At 39.0% G+C, this 27,042-nt stretch overlaps 1 protein-coding gene across 1 annotated transcript in view; it reads left to right on the forward strand.

Annotated features, from left to right (window-relative positions):
* The first annotated feature begins 4,174 nt into the window (after positions 1 to 4,174).
* Positions 4,175 to 27,042, forward strand: part of CAB39 (calcium binding protein 39) — a 59,119-nt gene continuing 36,251 nt past the window's right edge. The window contains exon 1 of the mRNA XM_020801830.3: positions 4,175 to 4,420. The gene's annotated coding sequence lies outside the window, so the exon portion shown is untranslated. The remainder of the gene's footprint in view (positions 4,421 to 27,042) is intronic.

The following is a 27,042-nucleotide window of genomic DNA, read 5'->3' on the forward strand; positions in this document are numbered from 1 at the left end:
ATGGGAGTAGCACCTTGCTTCTCACTGTGGGCGGGCGGCAAGTTTAGGCTGCTCCTGGCTACTACCTCTGGAGAGTGCAACTTTTTTTTCTGTCTGGGGAGCAAGACAATCCACCAAAAACTGCTTACAAATAGCTTGAAATAGTTCTCCTTTGGGGGGAAATGACATCAGAGCCCATGTGGATGATGGTGGGCACATATGCTGTATATACACAACTAAGCAGTCTGGTTACAGCATTTGAGGCCTCCCCCTCCCCCTTTCTATTGTTCCTCTCATTCTCGCTTCTGTATTCACTGCAACCTTTGACAGTTTCCTTTTTAATTAAAGTGGAAAAGGTAATCTCAAGCAAATTTCAGGATTGATTCCTGTTCAGTAAATTTGATGGGAGAAAAATCCCTAAAACATCTCAGTGGCCATAGGTATAAATCTTAGAAACACTGTGAGTATGAGAGTCAGGGTAGAACAGTTGCACAGTTGGACGTTGCACACTTATTTGTTTTATATTGCAAACTGGAATAATCTAGCGAAGCTATATAGTAGGGAATACCAAACTGATAAAAAGAAGTACAGTGGTGCCTCGCAAGACGATTAATCCGCAAGACAATTAGTTTTTGTGATCGCTGTTGCGCTTCGCAAGACAATGTTTTCTATGGACAATTTTCGCAAGACGACAATTTTTCCCCACTGGAGCATTAAGTAGATTTCAGTGCATTCCAATGGGGAACTGAGTTTCGCAAGATAATGTTTTCTATGGGCGATTTTCGCAAGACAACGATTTTCCCATTGGAACACATTAAGTAGCTTCCAATGCATTCCAATGGGGAACCACGTTTCGCAAGACGATGTTTTCACAAGATGACTTTTTTCGCTGAACGAATTAACATCATCTTGCGAGGCACCACTGTACTTCTTCTTACAAGGAGAAGTTAAAATATGGAATTAACCATGGAACAAGATTCAGGGATAGCTGCAAACACAGCTAGCTTTAGAAGAGGATTAGAAGAATGAATGGCAGACAAGGTTATCAATGACTGCATGATAGATTTACACAACCTTTCAGATCAGAGGAAGTGTGCTCCTCTGCTTGTTTGCCACAGTACACAAATGGCACAGAGGCTTTGTGTGGGCAACTTGTTCGTTATTCTAAGAACAAACTAATGGTCTGATCCAACATTCCTCTGATGAAGCTCTTACATTCAAAGCAATGGTGTATTATTACCAGAAATAACTCAGGGACATGTTGAAGTTTTTGAGGAACTACAGGGTACAGAATAACCCTATCTAAGATACCCTCATTCTGTATTTGTCCGCCCCTTTTACTCCAGATAAAATGTATGTTGAAACTTGAACATTTTAATTACATGTTGGTGGTGTTTGAACTCATGTATGCACACCCTTTTAATATTGATGCTGAAAGCATTTACCACCCTCTTACAAAGCCAGTGAAGAAACTGTAAGATGAACAACAACAGGCTGGCTCCCTGGAGGCTGAAACACACCTGCCTAGGAACGCCTGCCCAAAGGCAAAGACATTAATTTTGCATTATATTAGGGACCACAGAAAGTGAACTATCTAACTGCTGTTTCTTTCTTCAAACAACTCAGTGAAAATAATGGCTGTTATGTCACTAAAATGAAGCATTTTTCAGATCTGTTTTTTTCATAGGAGGAAACAGTGCAATCCTATACATGTCCACTCAGAAAAGTTCACCAAATTCAGCAGAGCTTAGGGTACGGTTACATGTCAGAATAGTCCTATGTTTGCATCAGGTTTAGCATGCTTGAAATTGGTTTAAAAACATATGTTTACAGGATGTATACCTGAGTACACATTCTTTTGGCTGGAAAGCATGTTTTTTGTTCAGAAGGTGAGGCATTTTCAACAGCTTCAAGGGAGTTGCTTATTTTAATTCAATTGTGGTGAACACCTGTGTTGGAATAAGTTTTGTCTGTGGGGTTTGTCGAGCAATGGATGCCAGGATCACAGATTTTGGGTGCCAGCAAATGGTGAGGGGCAGCCAGCACAAGAGTGGGCAAGCACAGGACAAAGCCTCAAATGTAACAGAACTATGGTGCCCTCCCTCCCTTGAGTTGGCTCTCTCTCACAGCCACTTGCTGCTGCCACCATTTAAAAATTAAAATTTTTAAATATTTTTATTTTTATTTCTTTCAAACTGGGATGGTACTAGTTCAGTATTATAGATGGGGGGGAAAAGGAAATCAGATCATATTGAAAGGTTTCCCCACAGCCCAGAAACTGTGATGCTGACAATTCTTTCAAAACAGACCAGCACTTTTATAGTCTCCCCATATCCCAGTAACAATTTCAGTAGGATAACTTAAGAGGACACAGTACGGCCAAATGATTGAGAATCAGAAATCCTTGACAATCTATCTATTGGAAGTCAACCAGAGGTCTACCAGTAGTTCCCAATCAACCTTCATGTGCAGCTATGAAGACTAGCCTCTCAGACTGAGCTCAGAAGGCTGCCATTCATCAAGAACAAGAAACTGGCTCTTCTTGGCGACGGTGCCCTCACTTTGGAAGTTCTGCAAAATGAGATTTACTTAGATTCCCCTCACTGTATTCAAAGTAGGCTTTAAAGATGGTGCCAGAATCCTACTGGTGTTCACATAAGGATTGCCGGAGCTAACAAACAGCACAGCCAGTTGAGAGACATCAGTGATTGTTTTGGTCACGTTCCTGGCCACGTGTCCAATTGTGCAATCAAGATGCACTCTGGTGCCTTGCCAATTAGCTGCAAACAGTTATACCAGATTTAAATTAATACAGATTCTGGCAAAGGTTGTTCACAATTGGTCTGTTATTCCATTTTATTCCATTTAAATGGAAGCATTTTAAATTATTGCTCATGTTATTATTGCTTTTCAATAGTACTGCCAAATTGTAGCTTATGACTACATATTTTATGTAGCATTTGATCTCTTTAAGAGATAAAGAAACATTTAAAACAAACATATAAAGGCTTTACAAACATCGTAGAAGTTACCAAGCAATAGCTGATCAACCAATGATCTGTCAAAAATCACACAAAAGGCTTATGACATATTTAAGACTACTAGGCTTATTTCAATGTGAACTTTTGTGGGTTAACAAATCCTCTGAAGACACAATGCATTGTCTGATATCTTGTTGCTTATTGTAATAAGTCACAACTAGATGAGGCCCATAGAATAAATTAGAGATTTGGTGAGTCAACTCTTCCGTAAGTTCCACTGATTCAATAGGCCTACCATAGTTGCAACTGATTACACCAAGTACTGTAACAGGATTTCATGCATTTGAATGCAAGGAGACTGCAGGTTTACATACCCAGTGTACATGGTCATGAAACAGCTGAAACAGCTATATCTACAAACACCAGCATGCATCTAGAGTCTTACACAGATACCAGTGCATTTTATCACACTATATGAACAAGGTAGCTGGCAATTTAAAGGCTAAAATACTTTTTTTCAGTGTGGGCTTTTGTAGAAACTTCTTCAGAAACAAATCTAGTGATCTAAATACTGGTTGAGAGAATGTGTGGTTATTTACCTGTGAAAACCTATATAGTATGTACAGGATACGGTGGTGGATTAAGACTGAGGAGACTTGGGTCCAAATCCCTGCTCTGCCAGGTAAAGTCATTTGAGTGTGCTAACAGTGCAGCACTCCTAAACATCTCATGTAATGCCCTGTCAAGTCAGCACCAAGTTTATAGAGACCCTAATAGGGCTATCAAAGTGAGTAAGATATTTAAGGAATGATTTTATCAGTTTCATCCCATCCCTTGTGAATTTGCCTGGCAGAACAGGGATTTGAACCCAGGCCTCCTTAGTCTTAGTCCATCACTTCATCCACTAGCTAAATATCTCATATATATTGTATATATCAGAGGCACATTACAAGTGGATGTTATATGCATCTGTATTTGATGACGTGGCCACAAGCTTACACGGCTCTCACATACCCCGAATTACGAACTGCAACGAATGCGAAGTGAAACACATCATCCCGGATGGCCTCCGGCCCTGCTCACAGGAATTGACCGGCGGCTGCCTTGCGTGCTGATGCTCCGCCACGCCGCAGGGGGCAGCAACGAGTGGGCGGGCGAGCTCGCCCGGCTTTCTCCTGTTTCCTGACCGCCTCTCGTCAGTCGCTAGTATCCGCCGCCGGGCTGGGAAGAGGAGAGAAGAGCGGAGACGGCGAAGGGAAAGGGAAGGGAAGAGAAGCTAAGGGGTCGCTGCGTAGCCAGGACCGCGGGGTGGGGGAGCGGCCAGGGAGGCCGACTACTGAGGCGAACCAAGGCCCACGAGCGCCGTCGGCGGAGGCGTCGACCAAGAGGCAGCCGACGCCGTAGCGGGACGAGGAGGAGGAGGAGGCAAGCGCCCGCCGTCTCCTCGCCGCGGAGCGAAGGTACCGTCGCGTTGGGCTGCTGGGCCTTGCGGGCCGCAGCTGGCTAAGGCCGGGGCGGGACGGGACAGAACTGGGGGAGGCTTTTTCAAGGCATCGCTCCCGCCTCGGCTTCTTTTTTTGTTTTTTTTTTTGGCTTGGCCCGGCCCGAGAAGGGGTGGTGGTGGCGGCGGCGGTGGTGGTATGAAGAATAATGGGAGGCGTCCGCCTTCCACCGGGCTGCAGCCGTGAGGGGCCCAGCGCCGGCCCCGCGCTCGTTGTGGGGTGCGGGAAGGAAGGAAGGGGCCCTGGGGCCCCTCAGGGTATACCCGTAGGAGGGCTTGAGGCGGGTGACTTGCCCCTTCCACTCCCAGCCCCCTTGGTCTGTGGAGGCAGGGAGGGAGGGAGAGGAGGGCTTCTCTTTTCCTCTGCCGCCTTCGACAACAGGCTCCCGACCAACCTTTGTGATGGTGACGAGGATGGGGAAAAGGAGCCGGCAGGGAATTCCGGGGGAATTAATACGGGGAGGGGTCCAGAGGGGACGGACGAGCTTGTCGGGGGCCTGCGCCGCTCCTGGTCGTTGTCTGTTGGGAGAGAGGCTCGCATTGTTGTCTTTGTGAGTAAGCTCCGTGGAAAAGTTTCTTTGCTTTAAAGGGCTTGTTGTTGGAACCTGCCTGTCAGTGGGGAGGGAGGAAGAAAAAAGAAAGAAAGGCCTTCTCGAATCCGGAAATGTTGCTAGGGCGTATTTAGAAAAAAAAATGGTTTTAAGACTGCGGACAACAAAGGAGTGAAAACGTATTGTTTTTTCTGCTGCCAAACGGCACTGCACACGACGAGGCCGAGTTTTGGGTTACACATTCTTGTAGCGTTCCTTACTTGCCAGATTGCTTCAATAAATACTTTAGATGAGTAGGCCTGAACCTATTTTTTTAAATTCCTGAGTATGCCAGTGGTAAACAGTGATATTTAGAGTGATTCATAATGCCATTTATACAGGGAAGCCATTTCATTTCTGCTTCATTGACTTGACTTGTATGGCTTTCCTTGATAATCAGGGTTTTTTGTTTATTTTATAGGTTTATTTGACATTCATATACATTTCTCTATGAGATTGAACATGAAATACTGTTTCACATTCACATCTAGAGTGACATGTGGCAATTTAGTCCAGCAAGAAAGGAATAAATGGCCACATGTCCATATAAAGGAAGGTAGAGAGAATGCTTTACAATTCTTTATGGAAAAGGGGCTCGTATTTTAAATTGGCATGTTTCCATTCTGTTCTCTAGCCAAACTGCCTGAACTACTTTGGTCAGAGGGCCTTTTTTACTTCAGAGGAGTGTTCTGGTGTGTGATATATTACAGACTTCTAAGAAATGAATAAATCTAGCGCAAAAACGTCAGATTGATCTTTTAAGTCTCTGTTTGCTTCCCTTGCAATTATAGAGTGTGTCTTCTTTTAACCATAAAGCACATGAATGTGAGAATTTCATTGGGTTTTGAAGATAAATATATGGAGATATAGATATTGTATGTGAGATGTTCACAACCAGGTCTCCACTGGTAAAAGAAAGTGGATGTGAAGTAGAATTTTGGCTTCCAAGCAGCTTTCCTATTTAAGCACAGGGGTGGGTGTGGGTGTGTGCGCGCGCACCCGCACACAGGACAAAAACATGTACAATGTCTTTCTATATCTGTTAATTTATCTATCTAATCTCATTACTCTTCTAACTGTTCCCTGCAATAGTTGAACACTGCTTGCTTAAAACAAGGACTGGGAATGCAATTTTCTAGTACTTTATGGCATGTTTCTCTAGAGGTACCCATAACTTGGGTCACTTTTGGAGGGTGGAAGTCACGTAAAGGTTGATTGAAAGGCCGTCTATGTGCAGCCTTACTGATCTTGGTAATTGCATTCATTCATGATTTGGAAAAACAGCATCATAAAAAATACTACAGTATCAAATACTGTACTAAAATGTGTACTAAGTCTTAATCTTGTAATTTTTTCTATAAACTTTTATCTTTGGAAAGGAAAATGGAAGTTTATTGACTAATCAAGCCTGGTCTCAAGTGTAAGTGAAACTAGATTTTACTCATTGCTTTTTATGAGTATGCACATTACAGTTCCTGCCTTAATGATGATTGTTCATTACTTTTAAATATTGAAAAGAAAAATAAACACAGCACAGTAGCACTTTCCATCAGTAAACTCTCGTGGGAAATACTGTATGACTGAATATTTTTAATTATAGAAAGTGTGTGGAGTGAACATTCAGGTATTAAAGCTCATCTGTTCAGTTTTGATAATATAGTCTATGTTGACACAAGATTTTTAGTTTTCTTGCAGCAGGCTAACATATTTTGTGCAGAATTTATCTGGAAACTTACAGTTGTAATATGTTCAGAGTGTGTTTGCTGTTTTATCCTCCTAAATTGGATAGCAAGATCAATAATTATATAGTGAAATAACCTACTGCTCTCTAATAATTGTTTAATTTGTGTTTTAAGGAAAAACATGATAAAAAGTTCTTGAAAAAATAATGTCAGGATAAACAGTAAAATTTCAGCATGTTTTAAAAATAATATGCATCTTTTGTTCAGGCAGTGGTTTCTGCATAAAGGAAATTTAATTTCAAGAAATTGATAATGAATCAATTTACCATAGCTGTTTTTCACAGTAGTTGACAGTAGCTTCTGCTTCTTAAGATCAAGCAACATTTCTTGTGCCTATAAATAAGTACTTTGAATATAATATGGCAGTTACAGGACCACAAAGTATGAGATTAGAAACAGAGGCACTACTGCGGATGTATAGGACATGGTTGTCACTTTTCGTAACCAAGCTGAACTCGTTTTGGGGCAGCTTTACTATAAATAGCATTTCCTTTCTTTTAGTAGTTAATTTCAACATACCTGTGGCCACGAGTATTCTATAGGGAACTTAAGCTTGGCAGTAATGTCTCTTACATGATTACATAGAATTTGTTGATGCTAAAAATGTTAGGCCTGTTTTGCTCTCTATTTTATAACTGTAAAACAAATGTGTGTGCAAAATTTAAAATTGCCTTTGAATTCCCTGAGGTGTGTTCTCATAACTGCTTTTAAAATTTCTTCACTGATTAGATTTCAAATTTAGTATTTGCCCTTACTTAAGCCACTTGTTGCACCGAAATAAAGTGGAAGTATCTATGCCTTGCATGTAAACATGCCTCGTTTGATTTAAATTTATCTTAAATAAGACAGAAGCAGACATCTTTACTACTTTAAAACAGACTGAGATAGAGTATAGGAAGTTGAAATTGAATATTCAATTAAATATTTGCACATATACCCTGTTTTCCCGAAAATAAGACCTAAGCTGAAAATAAGCCCTAGTATGATTTTTCAGGATGCTCGTAATATAAGCCCTACCCCAAAAATAAGCCCTAGTTAAGTGAAAAAAATAACACATCCCCTGAAAATAAGCCCTACTGCGTTTTTTGGAGCAAAAATTAATATAAGACCCTGTCTTATTTTCGGGGAAGCATGGTATAGATTTGACTGTAGATATATAGGTGGGTTAGAGCCAAAGGGTCAGAAGACCAAGCAGTCGTAAGATCGAATCCACGTGACGGAGTGAGCTCCCGTCGCCTGTCCCAGCTCCCGCCAACCTAGCGGTTCGAAAGCATGCAAATGCGAGTAGATAAATAGGTACCATCTTGGTGGGAAGGTAAACAGCGTTCTGTGTCTAAATCATACTGGCCATGTGACCACGGAAAGATTGTCTTCGGACAAAACGCTGGCTCTATGGCTTGAAGAGCGGGATGAGCGCCGCCCCCTAGAGTCGGACACGACTGGACAAAAATTGTCAAGGGGAACCTTTACCTTTACTTTAGAGCCAAAGGACATCTGAGACAGTGCAGTAATGTATGTTTGTGACAAGATAATTGTTTCCACCTGTACTATAATATTCCTGTCTTTTCCTGAAAAATATAAGTGGGCCTTTGGAACATCAATAACTAGTGTTGGAAATGCAGATTTATTTGTTATAAATATTGATTGACTGCCATCAAAATTAGTAGGAATACAATGGGTTAAGATTGAACACACTCGCCAATCTATTGATATGCCAGCTGAACTGAATAATTTAAGACACTAAGCTATGTTTAAGGCAGGAATCCTTTCAAAATGAAGCCCTAGAGTATTATATTCACAACATTTTCTAACAAGGTGAAATACAATATTTAATGAAATACTGCTCAGGTTAATATACTTGGTTGTTGTTAATGTGCTGGGAACTCACTTCAGATTTATGGTGACCATACCAGATATTGTTTGGCATGTGAGATGTTCAAGGAATGGCACACCATTGCCAGTGTCTAATGAGTTTTCATGAACAAGCAGGAATTTGAATCTAGGTCTTCTTGGTCCCTACTTTCAATACTCATCTGGCTCTCTAGTGCAGTTGCACTCCTAATTCTTAAATATGTACAAAATATAGTGCAGAGATTCTATTAAACTTTTTAATCAGTACTCTCTATTATCTTTAAGGTAAAGGTTCCCTTTGACATTTAGTCCAGTCGTGTCCGACTCTGGGGCGCGGTGCTCATCCCTGTTTCCAAGCCATAGAGCCAACGTTTGTCCAAAGACAGTTTCCGTGGTCACGTGGCCAGTGTGACTGGACATGGAACGCCGTTACCTTCCCACCAAGGTGGTACCTATTTATCTGCTCGCATTTACATGCTTTCAGATTGCTAGGGAGAAGCGATGGAAGCTCACTCCATTGCATGGATTCGATCTTACAACTGCTGGTCTTCTGACCCTGCAGCACAGAGGCTTCTGTGGTTTAACCCGCAACCCCACCACGTCCCTTATTATCTTTACTGCAATATAAATAAAGAACTGGATCAACATTTGCATTTTATATTGAGGTTTTCAACTTAGTAATTTAAATCTTGATTTATGTTGCTTGTTTAAAACAGTCACTCATACTGTGTAAATGAGTAGATTCAGAATTAAACCAAAAGGGGAGAGCCTCCTAGTTCACACAGAAATAACAGTAACAGTTTCTCAAAGATGAGAAATCTATTTTGGGGGCCCACGTGTGGGCTTCATTCTAGTTCTGCTTGCCATCTTTCAGTTTTTAAAACAGCTTAATGTGCTGTAATACAGTACTGTGTGGGTTCATAAATACGGAAAAATAAAAGCCCTTAGATGGGAGACTGTGTGATTAGACACATTTTCTAGCCAGTAGTCCCCAAATCTGGGTTCTCAGAAATTGCTGCACATCAAATGCCAAAACCCTTGTCATCATGGCCAGTGCCCAGTGTCCCTGGGAGGTGTCCTCTAGCAAAATTCAGAGGCCCCATATTGGGACTCATTGTTCTAGGGAACAGTACCCTTTAAGTGCAGTGCATGCATTTCTGAATAAATGTGCATAGAATTGTGTTTCTTACTAATGGAACATTTTCCTGGAATTTCAGTCTGAAGACATTTGAAAAGTTGTAACAGACAAGGATATTTTGCAGTATAGAAAGGAAATATATTAATTTAAAATGCTGTTTTCACCTGTAGTGAAATTTTAAAACAGATGAATAGGTTAGGATTGTAATTTAATAAATAAATTGTATCCAATTAACATAAACTTTTAGCAGACAGCATATTAAGAATAAAAAGGCAGAATATCTGTTCTTTATTTTAAACAATGTCAGCATGTGGTGTAACATGCATAGTTTTAGATGAGACATTCCCTTTTTATATGACATTTGCATTCCATAGTTTTTATAACTGCTGGTGTTAAAAATAATACTTTAAGAAATCTGCAGTTTAGTTGATCAGAGGCACCTTTTTAATTGGTTAGAAGTTTTAAGTGATTTTAATTATTGCTTAATCTAGCAGTTTAATAGATTAAGCACTGCAGCTGTAACACAGGTCTAAGTAATTCACAATGAGTTTGTCCCACAATCATAAGTAACTTAGTCTATATTGAATGCAATACATTTAAATTTATAACAAGCATTAAGGATGTTTTGGAGCACAGGAATTTTATAGATGGAATTTGGATATCATTTTATATATGAGATTTGGATATCTTTTTTTAATTGGTTAAAATTTTAAAAGTAGAAAGATGAATTTGGTTAACTTACTCTCTCAACCTTTAGGTGAGCTGGAGAAAACTTGCTGAATGCCTTTTGCTTCACTGAGCATTTCATGTGGATTGAAATTTTTTGCCCTTTATATCCTCTTTCTTATTGCATTATATTGCACAAATGTTTCATGCTGACAAAACAGTTTTCTTAGCTCAATCTGGAAACAAGCACCAAGTTGAAGAATCTTTAGAGAAGCTTGGGGGATGGGGAATATGTGGTGTTATTCTCATATACTCCAAGAATTCTTTGTACTCAGCTCTGTTCTGCATTTAAAAATCAATTTGACCTTTAAAAACAGTGTGCATGTGTGGAGAACCTTACATGCTGTGCTAGAGAAAGGGGTCATGATAGTCTTTTATGTCATTAGCCACTCCATTTATGAGATAACAGTTTGGCCCTGAAGTTGATCAATGGCCCCAAAGGCCAAAGCCAGACCCTAATGGCTAAAATGGAAGTGCAGTAATATTTTTGCTAAATAAAAAGTTCATAGTAGTAGAACTCCTTTTTCTCTGGGAAATGGTGTTCATGTAATTGTGCACTTGAACTTTACAAGTTAGACAAATTTGTATTCTGAACCCAATAATTACAAACTTAGCAACTTACCTAGTCACAAGCATTTTCCCTCCTCTTCTAAGCTGCAAAACAGGCACCAGTGCACCATAGCCAGGCTTCCTCCTGTTCCTATCTATGAATGTCACCTGTTTCTATCAATGAATGTCACAGACCTGCTCTGCTTGTGCCACCTGTTTTGTAGGTTGGCTGTTCATGCTTTAGATCATATGATGTATATTCTGATACTGCTGTTGTTAAGCTCATTGTATCATACCAGTGCTAGATAATAGAGCCCTTCTCACATCTGACTGAGATGTTTTGGAAATTCGTTGTAGGTTATCAGATTGTAGGAGATATAGGTTTCTCCAATTTGCAGGCAGATGTAGAGATTAAGACATGCAAGGTAACATTTCTGTACAATATGAACATGGGAATAAGTCTTGCGATTTAAATGGTGCTTACCTCTGATATAAATTTATTAGGTTGCAGTCTAAATCTTAGAAAATTGCTTCAGAGCTGAATTGAATTATTTATTTATTTATTTATTTATTTTAATTTATACCCCACCCATCTAGTCAACTGACTACTGAATAACTTTGAAGCATCCTCACTATCCACAGTAACCTACAGTAGTCAAATATGCAATGATCAGTATTAACATTTGCACCTGTGTTTCTTTATACAGGACTGTTGAAATAGCTTTGTATTGCCAATATGGTCAATTAGAAACAGTTATTTGGAAAAGATCCTGAGATTAGTGCCATAGTAAGCTGCCTCATGTATACAAGTCCTGATTAGATAATTATATTCTTTGAATGTGTTATGATCCATGCTGTTAGAAGAAGAAAAAATTGATGAAAAAATATGGCATTATTCTATTTCAGTCCATATGATATAAGTACAACTTAGTGAAAAATTTGCATTGGTATCCTTCTGCCAGCTTGTGTCCATTCTCAGTTTACTGCTGCTACTTATTCCCTTACCTCCTTTGACCCTGTTAAAAATGCCAGTCCAATGTAGATTGGCAGTGGGATAGATATGCCTATACATCTTTGTTAGCTTTCTTGTACTCCCCAGGGCACCACATGACAATAGCACCATTTATTATGTCAGCAGTTGTGGCTTTAATGAAAATACACCTGTTGGCTGGAGGCAATTGTATGCCTCAAGCAACCAAGGAAATGACAACGCTATTATCATTGCTGTGATGGTTTGTTGTGGAGGAGGGCAGGGTGTTCTTCTTTGCTTTGAAACTAGCACTATTTGCATGTTAGGCATTTGGCTCCACAATGTCTAGTGAAGCTGAGAAATTCTGTCTTGTATCCAAAACTAGAAAGATGCACCCTGTCATTCAGCTAATGGGGAGTGGAGAGGGGAATGGAGGATTCTGAAGCAGTCTGTTTAATTTTGGCATATAAGATTTAAAAATAACAAATACTGTACTCGAAACAATGTGGCATTTGTGGCATCCTTTCTGGCACCAAAGCCTTGAAGTGGCCCTTTTACTGTCCTGAGCATCTACAAGCAAACTTTTTTCTTCTTTGTCCCTCTACTTTCCAAATATCCTTTTGTTAATTGTTTGTGGTATCTCAACAGCTTGAAAGAAAAATAATTAATTTGCTCTTTCATTTGTGTTATATTTTGTTTTGTAACATGCTGGATCATTTATTCTTGATAATATGTAGCTTCATTTTCAGTCTCTTTCATATCAGGCATCTATTCTCTGTAATTAATAGGGTTAGAATGTCTCAACTGCTTTATGGACAGGGAAAAATATTTCATATTGCTAAGCAACACAATTTTTTTCCAGTCCAGAGAGAGCACAGTTTTTAATTGTGTTGAGATCATTTTGCAGAAATCTTTTAAAACAGCATCCAGACAGCGAGAAAAAATGTGTCTTTTGTTTTAAGTTATATAAATGGAGAACTATAGATAGTCTCTGAGTATTGTAGTCACCTTATGAGAGAAGAGGCTAAAAGCCATGGTATACTACACATCATATTTAAAATGCCTCTTAGTTTTGTTGATTTGTAATATCAATATTAAATCTTAATTGGTTAGGATAATTGTAATAAAATTCATATCTGCTTTCAAGTGAACAGTGCATTAGGTATTAATATACTATATTTTTCTGTGTTTAAGATGCCCCCATGTACAAGCCCTCCCCCCACTTTGTAACCCAAAATTTCTTTCTTTACAAAAAAGTGGGGGGGGGAGCAGGAATCATCAAAGCGCTTTGATTTCTGCTTTCCCCCTCCACTTTCCTGTGAGGAAAGTGGAGGGGGAAATCACTTTCCTTGCAGAAAAGTGGAGGGGAAAAGCAGGGATCAAAACACTTTGATCCCTCCCCCCTCCTTACTTATGTGTATAAGATGACCCTCAATTTTTAATCTAAAGATTTTAGATGAAAGTATCTTATATATGGAAAAATACTGTACACTGATTCAGGCTAATTAAATGTCAGACACAGTCATACGTTCCTTCTTCATTTTGTGCTTTTGATGTATTATTTTGAGACCTGTGTGATATAGTAATATTTTGCTATTATTTTTAAAGATTACTTACCTATTCCCACTTTAATCTGCTTGCTTTTTATGAGGTTGATACTTTGTTCTGTGAAGAAGTTTAATTTCATCATTAAAGAAGTTTAATGATGAAATGACAAGAAGAGTTCAAGGAAGTTCTTTGATTTGTATTCCTGTACTGAATGGGGGGTGGACTCGGTGGCCTTATAGGCCCCTTCCAATTTTATGATTCTGTGATTCTATGATTTAGATTGCATTTGTTAGGTTATTATTGGGGGGGGGGGGTTCTTTATGCAGTCTATAGCCATACACTGTGTCATGTACAGCTGTCCTGTAAAGTAGGGCAACGGTGTTCAGGATGATGTTGTTTCTTTGTGGCTGTAGTGTCAAATGTCAATATTCATGTAGCGATGTTTGTGAAAAGTTGTTTAATAGAAGGTTGCTAAAACTGTAAGTGTCTCGGATGAGAGACATTAAATATATATCTTGAGAAAAAATTATCTCTCAAGGCAGCTCATTTAAAGGCTTGGAAATTTTCTTGTTCAAAATCACCTACTGAAAAAACTCAGTGCTTCTCACTGGATATTTTACAAAGGGAGCATTCTAAGCAAGGTCTTTTAATATCCTATTGAGAGAACTTTAATGCATGCAATGTGGTATTTTACATTGCTAAAATCTGTTACCTTGAATTATGCTTAGAACCAAATAGAAGCCCTTAGTTGCTATAATGACATAGGTTGAGTGCAGCATTGCAAATAAGGTTATAAAGGATATTATTCTGTGACATATTACAAGCCTTCTTACCAGATATGACTACATTAGTCATGCATATCTCTTCATATATGAAAGGGAGAGGGAAAAGATGTTTGCTGTGTTGCTTGAACATGATTTTTACTTGCTACAGGCAAGTGTAGATTGGAAATGTTAAGCCTGTACCTTAGGCCTGTGGAATTTTGTGTGCATACTTGAAGGATAGTCTTATGTATAATGCATTGAATTTCTGAGGTTACAAAGGCACAAGTGGTAGTTACTAAATTGGCCACATCCTATCTCATCAAATGCAGGTCATTAATTAAAAAGATATGCTGTAATGGCAGCAACTCATAAAAAGTTTATGTAATTCTGCTTATTAACTGGGTTTTAGTTTTTGGTAAATACTAAACCTTATGTTGTTGCAAACCTAAAATTTGTAGTTGCTTCAGATTAATTATCACAGTGCTTATTCCCATTTTGCATGTGTATATTCCAGGAAAAAAGTTTTTATCCATCCTTACGGTGGGAAGTACAAGATGTCAAAATGAGGACAGTTTACGCTTCATGCTGTGAAAGGAAAATTATTTTGAATGACAGGGTCAGTGGTGGACAACAGTAAGCGTAAGATAATAGTGTTGAGTGACTCTAGTTCAAAACTTTGTTTTTAGATAACTATCCATTCTGCCCTTTAGCTGTATCTAGTTAGGCCTACCTACCAGATTCTCCATTATTACTGTCAATTTTCATTTTGTTCTTACTTAATCATGACCAGGCTTTCAACCGAGTTAAAAATGTTGCATAAGTGGAAGGAGTTGCAAGCGGTCAGTAAATATATGCAGGGTTTTGCTTGTTCGTATCCAAGAAGAAATAGTGAACAATTTGTTATACGTAGTTTGTTTTCTTAACTGCTTGTTTTAGAAGTCGTATACCTGGTCAGGCAGTAGCTATCTGAAGCCTGGCCTGCATGTAGTTCATTTGATTGTCCACTTCCCATTTATAAGGGCATATATAATTAGGCTGGTTTTTAGTAACAAAATGGACATACTGTATTTGTAAGCTTGTTTCTTTCAAAATGGCTCCAGAATGATCTTCAGCTATGTCCAGGTGAGATTTTAATCAACTTAGACTAATTACCTAGTTATCTCCTTACCTAAATGGTGGGTCTGTAATGATTTTGGTGTATGCACTTAAATGCATAATACAGTCTCAGAAGACTTTCATTAAAAATATATTTTGAATGCCATATCTTTGTGAAATAACATACAGTGGTGCCTCGCAAGACAATTGCCTCGCAGAACAAAAAACTCGCAAGACAAATGGTTTTGGCAATGGGAGTTGATGAGTCGCAAGACAAATGTTCCTATGGCTGTGCTTCGCAAGAAGAATGTTTTCCGTTTTTTGTTCCTGCCTCATGTTTGCTGATTTTTAAATGTTTTTCTATTATGTTAAAAAAGTTAAAGTTTTTTGATTGAAATTTTTAAAATCATCTGCACAATATGTATAGCTTTAAAGAACTCTTAATAAACCCTTTGTAAACCAAATTTGACTTTGTTCTGACTTTTTTTGCCCTTAGGAGCGCATTAATTAGATTTCAATGCATTCCTATGAGAAAACACGTTTCGCAAGACAATTTTTTCGCAAGACAACATTAACCGCAGAATGAATTAAATTGGTCTTGCGAGGCACCACTGTATTCCACACTTGTTTTTCTTTCAGTTTTTTTCAGAAAAACACACAACAGCTTTGGACCAAAACAGAAAATCCCCCCCCCCCGTAATTTTTCAGGTTTTTTTTTCAGGCCTCCCCAACTGTAGCTCTAAGATTAGCAATGCTTGCTGTATGAGTCTCCCCTTGAACCTGGCCCAGAAACTGCAGCAGGTGCAGAATGTGGTGGTCAAGCTGGCATTTGGTGTGAGGAAGTTTGATCACATTGCCCTGGTTCTGGTTCACCTGCATTGGCTTCCTGTTGTTTTCTGGGCCAAGTTCAAGGTTCTAGTGTTAGTCTATAAAGTCCTTCACAATTTGGGACCCCACTATTTGTTGGAGCGCCTTGCCCTCAGAACACCACCCTGTCCCACCTGTTCTTCACAGACACTGCTTCTTTGGGTTGCCATGCTGAGAGAGGCATAGAAAACTGACAATGAATCATGCCTTCTCCGTTGTGGCACCTTCCTTGTAGAATGGACTCCCGGCAGAAGACTTCTGTCAGGCCTCCTCTCCTAAGTCAATTCTGATTTTTGTTTTACAGTGTCCACCATCATTTGGGATCTTATGCATTTATTATACATGTTTATGTAGGGATGTTTATTGTTTTATTTGTTGGGTGGTGGTGGTGGTTATTTTATTGTAAATCACTTAAGAGTACTACTTTGCACTAAGTCAGCAATAAGTAAGTAATTGTACATCCACAGTTACTTAACTAAGGAAGCTTCTCTGGAACAGACTGACAGTTATGTTCCATACCCAGTGTCTCCACTGAATTAAATGCAAGCATTACTGCAGACGGCAACTGAACGTGAGGACAAATCCCAAATGTTTTGTGCAGTTACAAAAGTTGTAGGCTTGCCACATCACAGAGGGAGTTACTTTGTATATTTGAAGGCAATGGCTTCTCTGGCTTAATCCAGTCTCATCAGTATATGTGTCTTGTATACTGTAACAAGAATAAAGACTATCCTGTCATTCCTGTTTTATCATGCTGACATGAAAGTTGGGAAGGAGTAACAATATAGCAGCTTAAAAGCATAGCTGTGGTCATTTCACCCAGAACAATTGCTGTCTTCTTGCCTTGATTGGTCAATATTTATGTAGCAGTATGAATATAGAGAGCATGGAAATGCTTTTCTCCTATTCTATTTTAATAGTATTTGTGATCTGTAGAGGTATTTGCATGTTTGTATTAGACTTCAATAGGAAAGTTACTTGTTTTGGTTCTCTGTGCATTACTCCACACAAAACAATGCAAGTGAATCTGTATCGTCGCCAGCAGTGGCCACATGATGGCCATGGCCAGCAATCTCAAACACTCTGAATACTACTGAATACTATCATTGTGTCAGCATTGCCATCTGCTAGCTTAACATTTAAAGCTTTTAAAGCTGTTATTGCTGTTTGTTTTATGATGTAAAGTGCATTTCTTCCCAGTGGTGCTACCTTGTTTTACCCATGACTACTTTTCTTATTGGACAATGTTAGTAGTTTAAAAAAATGCTCTTGCTGCCAAAACACATGGCCTTATCTGATTGTTCCCCTCCCCCCAAATATGTACATTCATCTGCAAATTTTATTTGACCTAAGAGCTATGAATCTTATTTGGGGTATGAGCCTGAGCTTTGGAGATGCTTGTATTTATTTGATTTAAACACATCATTGATTTTTATCTACCCTGGGCTGGTCCTTATCCTGCTGAAACCCAGGTCAGGGAATAGGATACTTTCTTCTTTCTCACCTCTTCTGAGGTTAATGAAACCTGGGACATGTTTCCTTATCCTTCTCATGGCTTTAGGGGAAAAAGTCAAATAACTATAATGTCAAAAAATATAATTATCTGTGGCATACATATTTAATCTCCTAAACATGTCCTACTGATAAGACGTTTTTATAGATTACTAACACCTCTGATGTTCTTTAATGGAATGCCAGAGGTCTTAGTGATCTATAAAAATTCTGACATCTCTCTTTTCATGTGTGGAACCAAAGGAACTGGTACATCCAACAAATCATACTTTATTTTAATTTAAAATAGCCCAGTGTGTTTCAACCTGATTTATTTTCTTACACCCTGAGACCACACTTTCTCCCTCAGATTCAGAATCTTTATGTATCATAAGGTACTGATTGTCATATTTTATGTTACTGCTCATATGTTACATGAGTGCCATAGCCCAGAGTCCTGTTGGTATTTATATAGCCTGCCGCACTTAATTGATGAGGTACTGGCATGTATCTGTTTGTGCAGGTGAATGTGTGACATGATTGATGTGTACCCACACTTTGTCAGTTAACTCCAGTCAGACATAGCAAGTTATGGAAGCCATGTGAACACCACTAGGATTCTGGCTACTGAGTATTGACACTGGTTCATTTTGGCAACTATGAATATTGAATCCACAGGTTCTTGCAAGTGAGTGGCTGTGAGGGGAAGGGGTGAGTAATGAATTCATTAAGTTAAATCTTTTGAGTGTAGTACGAGCTTTGATAGGTAAATACATGTATCAGCCCTGCCTCATTTTTTAAATCAGTTGGTTCTGGGGGGTGTTATTTTTAAGGAAAAGACACAACTGTGCAGTGATTGATGAATGGCAGAAAGGAAATGGCATGACATGTCAATTTTGTATGAATTTCAAATGTAAGGTCAGTCCCAGAGTAGATATTCTGAAAGCCCCTTCAGACCAGCCCTCTGAAACACTTGATTGTTACCTAGCTAGATATTTCCACTAAAGTCTCTTTTTGTTTGTTTCTGTATATGTATATGAGGCCCAGAGCATTTCAGAGTTACAGTGGTGCCTCACTTAACAAGCGCTTCATTTAACGGTGAATTCGTTTAGCGATGACTTTTTTGGAGCATTTTTGCACTCCGTTTAACGATGTTTCCTATGGGTGATTTTCGCTTAGCGATTTCGGGACCATGCTTCGCATAACGATTAGGTTTTGGGGTCTCCTGTTTCACTTAACGATGGTTTAAACAGCCTCATGTTTGCTGTTTTTTAAATGTTATAAAGTTAAAGTTTACTGTGTTAAATGTTTGAAATCATAAAGTGCACTTAATAAACCCTTTGTTAGCCAAATTTGACTTTGTTCTGACTCTTTTTTAATTTGTTGAATTTTTTCCCCCCATTGAGATGCATTGAATGGGTTTCAATGCATTTCAGTTGGGGAACCGCGTTTCGCTTAGCGATGTTTCCTATGGCGACTTTTGCTTAAGGATGGCAGTCTGTTCCTATTGGAACGGATTATCTGGTTTTCAATGCATTTCAATGGGAAACTGCATTTCGCTTAGCGATGTTTTCCCATAGCGATGATTTTTTTGGAACCAATTAAAATCATTAAGCGAGGCAGCACTATATTAGCACAGTACCTTGTTTGTTTGATGTACTGTATATTCCATTTTTACTTTCAATACTGTGCTCCAAAGTGGTTACCTGAGTCTCAGTCTTGTATATGATTTGAGAGTGGTAGTTTATTTGCAATTAAATTATAGAAATAATGTTTAATTTTGATTATATTTGCATATATTAGTTTAAGTTAGGGTATGCAAATATAATGCAAAAAAGTCCTCCTGTTTTGTGGAGAATGTTCTCCTTTTTGGTGATGTCTGACCTCCTCCTTAGTAGTGGACCTGTGCCCATTTTATATTGGGGGAGTTTCCACATCCTGGGAGTAGTCTGCCTCAAGCACTGGGCTGAAAACAACAAAATGGAATTTAACAGGAATAAATGTAAAGTTCTATACCTAGGAAAAAGAAACCAAATGCATGATCATGTGAAGGGTATACTTGGCTTACTAATATGTGCGAGAAGGAACTAGGAATTGTTGTAGATCAGTGGTTCTTAACGTGGGCGATAATGCCCCCCAGGGGGCGATTTCATTTTTCAGGGGGGCGATAGAATTAAAAGGGGCGGTGTGGGGGCGCTGGAGCAGAAGGGGGCGGTAGGGGGGCCCTGGAGCAAGCCAAACCTGTTAAGATGGCTGCAGCCTTTTTACAGTGTGCATGAATATATATTTTCCTCCAATCTTAATTTAGTTTCAGAGTTTTCGTCTTGAAATTTTTAGTTCCTGCATTGTGGTTTGTTTTTATGCCCTTTTTATATTTCTTTTTGCGTCTTAAAATTTGCTTGCAACTAAATCATTAAGTGTTTTGGGGGCATTTCATTTTCTTAGAATTGAATTTTGTTTTCAGGGGTCATTGGATTTAAGTGTCATTAATAAATAAATAAATAAATAAATAAATAAATAAATAAATAAATAAATAAATAAATAAATAAATAAATAAATAAATAAATAAATAAATAAATAAATAAATAAATAAATAAATAAATAAATAAATAAATAAATAAGATATCATCACCGCAGGGAGGGGGGCGGTGATAACTTCCTCAATGGCTCAAGGGGGCGTTTCTTTCAAAAAGGTTAAAAACCACTGTTGTAGATCACAAACTAAATATAAGCCAATAGTGCAGTATGACTGCAAAAAGAAAAACAAACGTTATTTTAGGCCAGTTTAACAGAAGTATCGCCTCCATATCCCAGGAACTGCTTGTTCCCCTCTGTCCAGCAATGGTTAGGCCTCATCTTGTGTACTTGGTCCAGCTCTGGACCCCACACTTTAAGAAGGATACTGACAAAGTGGAACAAATTCAGAGGAGAGCAACAAGGATGGTCATGGGACTAGAAACCAAACCCTGCGAGGAAAGTCTGAAATAACTGGGCTAGTTTAATTTTGAGAAAAGAAGACAGAGGGGAGCTATGATAGCACTCTTCAAATACTTGTAAGATTGTCATACCAGAGAGGGGCAGAATCTGTCCTGCATGTGTCTTGCACTCTTAATCATCCCAGAGTGTAGGCAGATAATAATGGGCTCAAGATTCTAGTAGCCACATTTTGGTTGAATATGAGGAAAAACACATTATGACAATGGAACCAGTTATATAAGCAGGTGGTGAACACACTAATGCTAGAGACATTCAAGAGAGAATTAGGCAGATATATCTGTCAGATATACTTTGATTTGGATTCCTGCATTGAGCAGGGGTTGGACTTTATGACCTTAAAGGCCTTTTGCAACTTCATTATTTTATGATTCTATGAAGCATAATATGAGATTAGGACTGGCAGCAGGACACCTACCATAATGAGCCATAACACTATTGACCCATGCCCATTTGGAATGAATTCAGGCTGTTAAGATACAGTTCTCCAGGATTTTGAAATATGAATGAAAATGTCTCAGATTTAAGTCTTAAGTTCAATTCTAAATTATCACTAACATTAGGCAAGCCTAACTGAACAGCCCTATCACCTTCTTAATAATAATTGTATACTGTCAAGTGAATTCTGACTTTTGGCAATCCTCTCAGGTTTTTCTAGGTAGAAAGTAATTGTGGTTGAAAAGGCTGAAGTGTTGTTGCTTAAGGTAGTAAGTCACATTAGAGTTGTCCCATTGCATCAGCAGGTAGTCTGTTGATTCAAATGTACCTTCTCTAGTTCTGATTGTAGCACAATAACTTGCAACTAGACTAGGCCCATTTAAATCAGCAGAATTTATGGAAGAGCTGACTCATCAAATTCCTGCTGATGCAGTGGTCCTATGTACTCCAGTGTGATTTAATTCTTTAAGCAACAGAATTTCTGCAAGTGTGTATCAGTTAAAAAGGGTAATGAAAATGGGTCAATGGGTAAAAATATACCAATGTGTAAAATTCCAACAGCACAAGAGAAACAGCTGTACAAACCCTGTGTCTGTTTAGTCTGTGCTAAGAGTTAAAGTCAGCTGTTGGACACTTCTAAAATTTTCAGTGTCTCAGCACTTGTTTATCTTTGCATTTCTCTGTGCTGATATAGTGTAAAAGATGCTGTCTAAGTGGGGGAACAAGTGAAAGAGAATGAGTGGATAAAAGACAGACCCCATCAATAGTAGAATAACTGTAAAAACCTGTGCAGTCAGTTACATTGACTCTTTTTTAAAATGGCATTTTAAAAAAGAGTCAATGTAACTGACTCTTAGAGTCAATGTAACTGACTTCCACTTCCTTACTTGTGTTTTAGTGTGATAAATATTCAATTGAAGACTGAACTTTTTTTACCTTACATAATTATGTATATGGGAGTTCTAAGATCTTGGATAAATCACTTTTGCTGTGGGGTAGTGGCATGTTTATTTAGAGCCGCCACCCTAACAGTGGCTGCAGAGAAGGACATGCTGTGCCTCAGGTATGTGTACTGAAACTCCTCTGAGGAGTTGGATGTTTTGGCTATAGGTGCTAGGATTTTGACTAGGTGGATTTCTGATGAAATGTGGTAGTTTTAGTGAAAAATATTAAAAATGTAATGCCTAATGCACACTAAGTCTACAACAGAGGGTGGGAGAATCCTACCTTAACAGAAAAAGAGATATGTGTTTCCAGGATAAGTTAGTGCCAACTCTCCTCCCATATTAAGCTATACGGGAGTCCCAAGATCTTGGATAAATCAGTTTTGCTGTCGGGTATCCTACTTATTTCTGCTTCAGGAAGGATGAAAGCCTTCCTGAAACTCTTGGATGCATATTATGGGAAAAACAAATGACATAGCTGTAGGCATGTACTACAGGCCACCTAACCAAGCAGAGGAAATAGATGCACATTTTGCAAATCAATTAGCTGAGATGTTTAGGAAACACACCACTGTAGTAATGGGGGACTTTAACTACCAACTGGGAAACCAACTCTGCAGCAAGTGGGAGATCCAACAGGTTCCTGACATGCCTAGCTGACAACTTTATCATACAAAAGGTGGAGGAGGGAACTAGAGGGTCAGCCATACTGGACTTAATACTTACTAATTGAGGGAGTGGAAATGGTAGGAACTTTAGGAGAAAGTGACCATGTCATATTAGAATTCACCATCATGCTGGCAAGGGTAATTGTACCAAGTCAGACTAATGTTCTAGATTTTAAGAGAATGACTTTAACAAACTGAGAGATGTAATAGGAAGAATCCATGAATGGAAATCCTAAAGGGAAAAACAGTTCAGGATGCTTGGGAAACCCTGAAAGGTGAGATAATAAAGGCCTAAACCAAAACAATACAGAGAAAGAAAAACAAGAGACATCTGACAAGACCGGCATGGATGCACACAGAGCTCTCTGACAAGCTAAGAGACAAAAAGGAGAAGTATAAAAAACTGAAAAGGGGCTCATAACTAGAACAGAATACTGGCAAATAGCTTGAATCTGCAAGGATGGAGTCAGGAAGGCTAAGGCTTAGAATGAGCTAGGACTTGCAACAAATGCAAAAATAACAAAAAAAAGTTTCATTCAACATGTAAGGAGCAAGAGGAAAGTCAAGGAAATGGTTGGTCCACTAGTGGGAGAAGATGACAAAAGGTGATGGGCAACATGGAAAAAGCAGAACTGCTTCATTCATTCATTCATTCTTTCTTTCTTTCTTTCTTTCTTTCTTTCTTTCTTTCTTTCTTTCTTTCTTTCTTTCTTTCTTTCTTTCTTTCTTTCTTTCTTTCTTTCTTTCTTTCTTTCTTTCTTTTTGCATCTGTATTTACGCAAAAGGAAAATTTGGTCCACCCCATCAAAAGCAGCACTGTGGGAGAAAGGAGAGGGAAGCAGGTCAAAATAGGTAAGGAAGTGGTAAAAGAACACCTTGAATGAGCTCAAGTCTCCTGGACCAGATGGTTTATATCCCAAGGTACTAAAAGAGCTGGCAGATGTGATCTCGGAACCACTGAATGAAATCTTTGAGAGGTCCTGGAGCACGGGCAAACTGTCAGAGGACTGGAAAAGAACTGTTGTGGTTCCAGTCTTCAAAAGGGGGGGGGGAGTGAATCCAGGAAACTACAGATCAGTCAGCTTGACATCAATGCCTGGGAAAATCATAGAAAAAATAATCAAGCAGCAGATTTGTGAGTTCCTAGGAAATAACATGGTGATTACTAGAAGCCAGCATGGGGTTAAGAACAGGTCATACCAAACAAATCTTATTGCCTTCTTTGATAAAGTGAATAATGGATCAAGGAAAAAAGTGGATATAGTATACTTCAGTAAGGCATTTGATAAGGCAGACCACAACCTACTTGTGTGTAAGATAGAACAAAGTGAGATAGACAGCGCAACTACCAGATGGATTTGCAGTTGGCTGACCAACCACACTCAATGGAACCACATCTACATGGAGGGAAGTGTTCAGTGGGATCCCTCAAGATTCTGTCTTGGGCCCAGTGCTCTTCAACATCTTCATAAATGACCTGGATGAGGGGATTGAAGAGCACTCATCATATTTGCTGATGACACAAAGCTGGAGGGAATTGCTAATACTTTGGAAGAGATATTCATCATTCATAAGGATCTAGATTGACTTGAACCTTTTGCCCTATACAATAAGATGCAGTTCAGTGGCGGGAAAAGTAAGGTCCTACACTTAGGCAGGAGAAACCAGATGCACAGGTACAGGATAGGTGTTACCTTGCTTGACAGTAGAAAGAGGGATTTAGTTGTCCTGATGGACCACCACCTAAGGATGAGATAGCAGTGTGCTGCAGCTGCCGAGAAAGCCAACACAGTCCTTGGCTGCATCAACAGAGGCATAGCATCAGGGGGAAGTGATAATACCACTTTATACTACGCTAGTGAGGCCACACTTGGAGTGCTGTGTCCAGTTCTGATCACCACAATACAAAAGATGCTGAGGCCCTGGAAGAGGTGCAGAGAAGAGCAACATAGATGATAAGGGGACTGGAGGCGAAATCCTATGAAGAACGACTAAAAGAACTAGGTATGTTTAGTTTAATGAAAAGAAGACTGAGGAGAGACATGATAGCAGTCTTCCAGTATCTGAAGGGTTGCCACAGGGAAGAGGGCATTGATTTATTCTCCATTGTGGCTGAGGATAGGACAAGAACCAATGGGAGATCCAACATGGAAATAAGGAGTAATTTCCTGATGGCAAGAACCATTAAGCAGTGTAACAGCTTGCCTCCCAATGTTGTGGGTGCCCCATCGCTGGAGATTTTCAAGAAAAGATTAGATAGCCATCTGTCTGGGATGGTATGAAGTCTTCTGCATTGGGCAGAGGTTTGGACTAGAAGACCTCCAAGGTTCCTTCAAACCCTACAGTGATTCTATGATTCTATACTTGAAACAAAGTTGTATGTAAATAAGATGCTAGGGTTTATTCCACCACCACCACCCCCAAACAGTAGAATACACTAGACACAGACTTCCCCCCTGTTACAGTTTTATACAGGGAAATCTAATTCATGAACAAAGATTTGATCTTGTGCTTTAATTTGAATCCCTCTATAGGGACTTTGAGTTCCTCTACAAGGAGAAAGCCTAGAAAATAATTAAATAAATAACTTTAATCACACTTTTTAGTGGATTCATGATCTGCATGCTAAGTTATTTTGAAAGTATATGCGTTTTTGGTTTTATGTGAATAGACCCGAAAGCAGAAATAAGATTATGTTAAGGGAATAGAGACAGAAGAAAAGAAGCACAGGAAAGAGTTTGAAGTGGTTTACTAAATTGGGAATTAGAAGGATAAACAAAAGTGAACTGGTTAGAGTTATTAGCTCTTCAAATCCTTTAATGTGAATAAAATTTTGTAATTATGTTCTGCTAACTTCCTATAAAGAAAGTTTGTTCATTCAATATTTAATTATATTTTGCATCAGCTATTATCTGTTAGATGTCCAAAGGCAGCACCATTTGTATGTACAGTGGGGTCTTGACTTGAGAACTTAATCCGTATTGGAAGGCGGTTCTCAAGTCAAAAAGTCTGTAAGTCAAGTCTCCATTGACCTAAAGTGCATTGAAAACCGATTAATCCCGTAACAGGCCGTTTTTGTTCCATTTTGGTTTTTTTCTGGTCTGTAAGTCAAATCTCAGTCTGCAAGTCAAAGCTAAATTTTGCGACCAGAGAAGTCTGTAACTCAAAAAGTCTGTAAGTCAAGCCGTCTGTAAGTCAAGGGTCCACTGTATTGACACATGCATCCAGGCACTCTAATTTGGTAACTGTTATTAAATATGCTACAGGAGCTAAAATAAATGGCTTTATGATTCTGCAGATTAGGGTACCTGAATGTATGCTTTCAGGATGGAGACACTATGTTGTACAGGTAGCAGCCCATGAGAACACCACCATCAGATTATGAGCCACGTAATAACACTGTATTCTGTCAGAGATGACTGCAGTATAGCCTTACTTACTTGTTTTTCTGTTTATCTATGGCATAATAGTAGTTTTTCTGAATGGTCACAAATGCAATATTTAATGCAAGGTAAACAGTGAAGGGACATGGTGGTGCTGCGGGTTAAACTGCAGAAGCTTCTGTACTGCAAGATCAGAAGACCAGCAGTCGTAAGATTGAATCCATGCAACAGAGTGAGCTCCAGTCACTTGTCGCAGCTCCTGCCAACTTAGCAGTTCGAAAGCATGTAAAAATGCAAGTAGGTACCACCACGGTGGGAAGGTAACGGCCTTCCGTGTCTAGTCGTGCTGGCCACATGACCACGGAAACTATCTTCGGACAAACGCTGGCTCTATGGCTTGGAAATGGGGATGAGCACCACGCTCTAGAGTCGGACACGACTGGACTAAATGTCAAGGGGAACTTTTATCTTTACCTAAAAAGTGAAAACTAAGCTACAGTTAAAATATATGTTTATGTTTATATGCATGGGATTTTTTGCTTGTATGCCGTCAGGGAAAAATATAAGTTTTTTAACCTGGTGAAAAACCTATTTTCACTTTATGCCAGAAAGAGTTTGAAGATGGCATCAGATAAGCCTGTCTTATAAGGCTGTTTTGTAGTTGGGGCAATACCACTGTGAAGACCCTGTCTAGTGATTACCTGTCTTGCCTCATTTTATGGGAAACACACAATAGTGACTCAAAAAATGGTCTTCTTGAGATAAGGCATAACCTGTTATATTGTTCTTGATTCCTGCCATTCAGTTTTTCTCTTTGTCAGCT

This window comes from Pogona vitticeps, chromosome 3 (genome assembly GCF_051106095.1).
Source record: "Pogona vitticeps strain Pit_001003342236 chromosome 3, PviZW2.1, whole genome shotgun sequence".
Taxonomy (NCBI): Eukaryota; Metazoa; Chordata; class Lepidosauria; order Squamata; family Agamidae; genus Pogona; species Pogona vitticeps.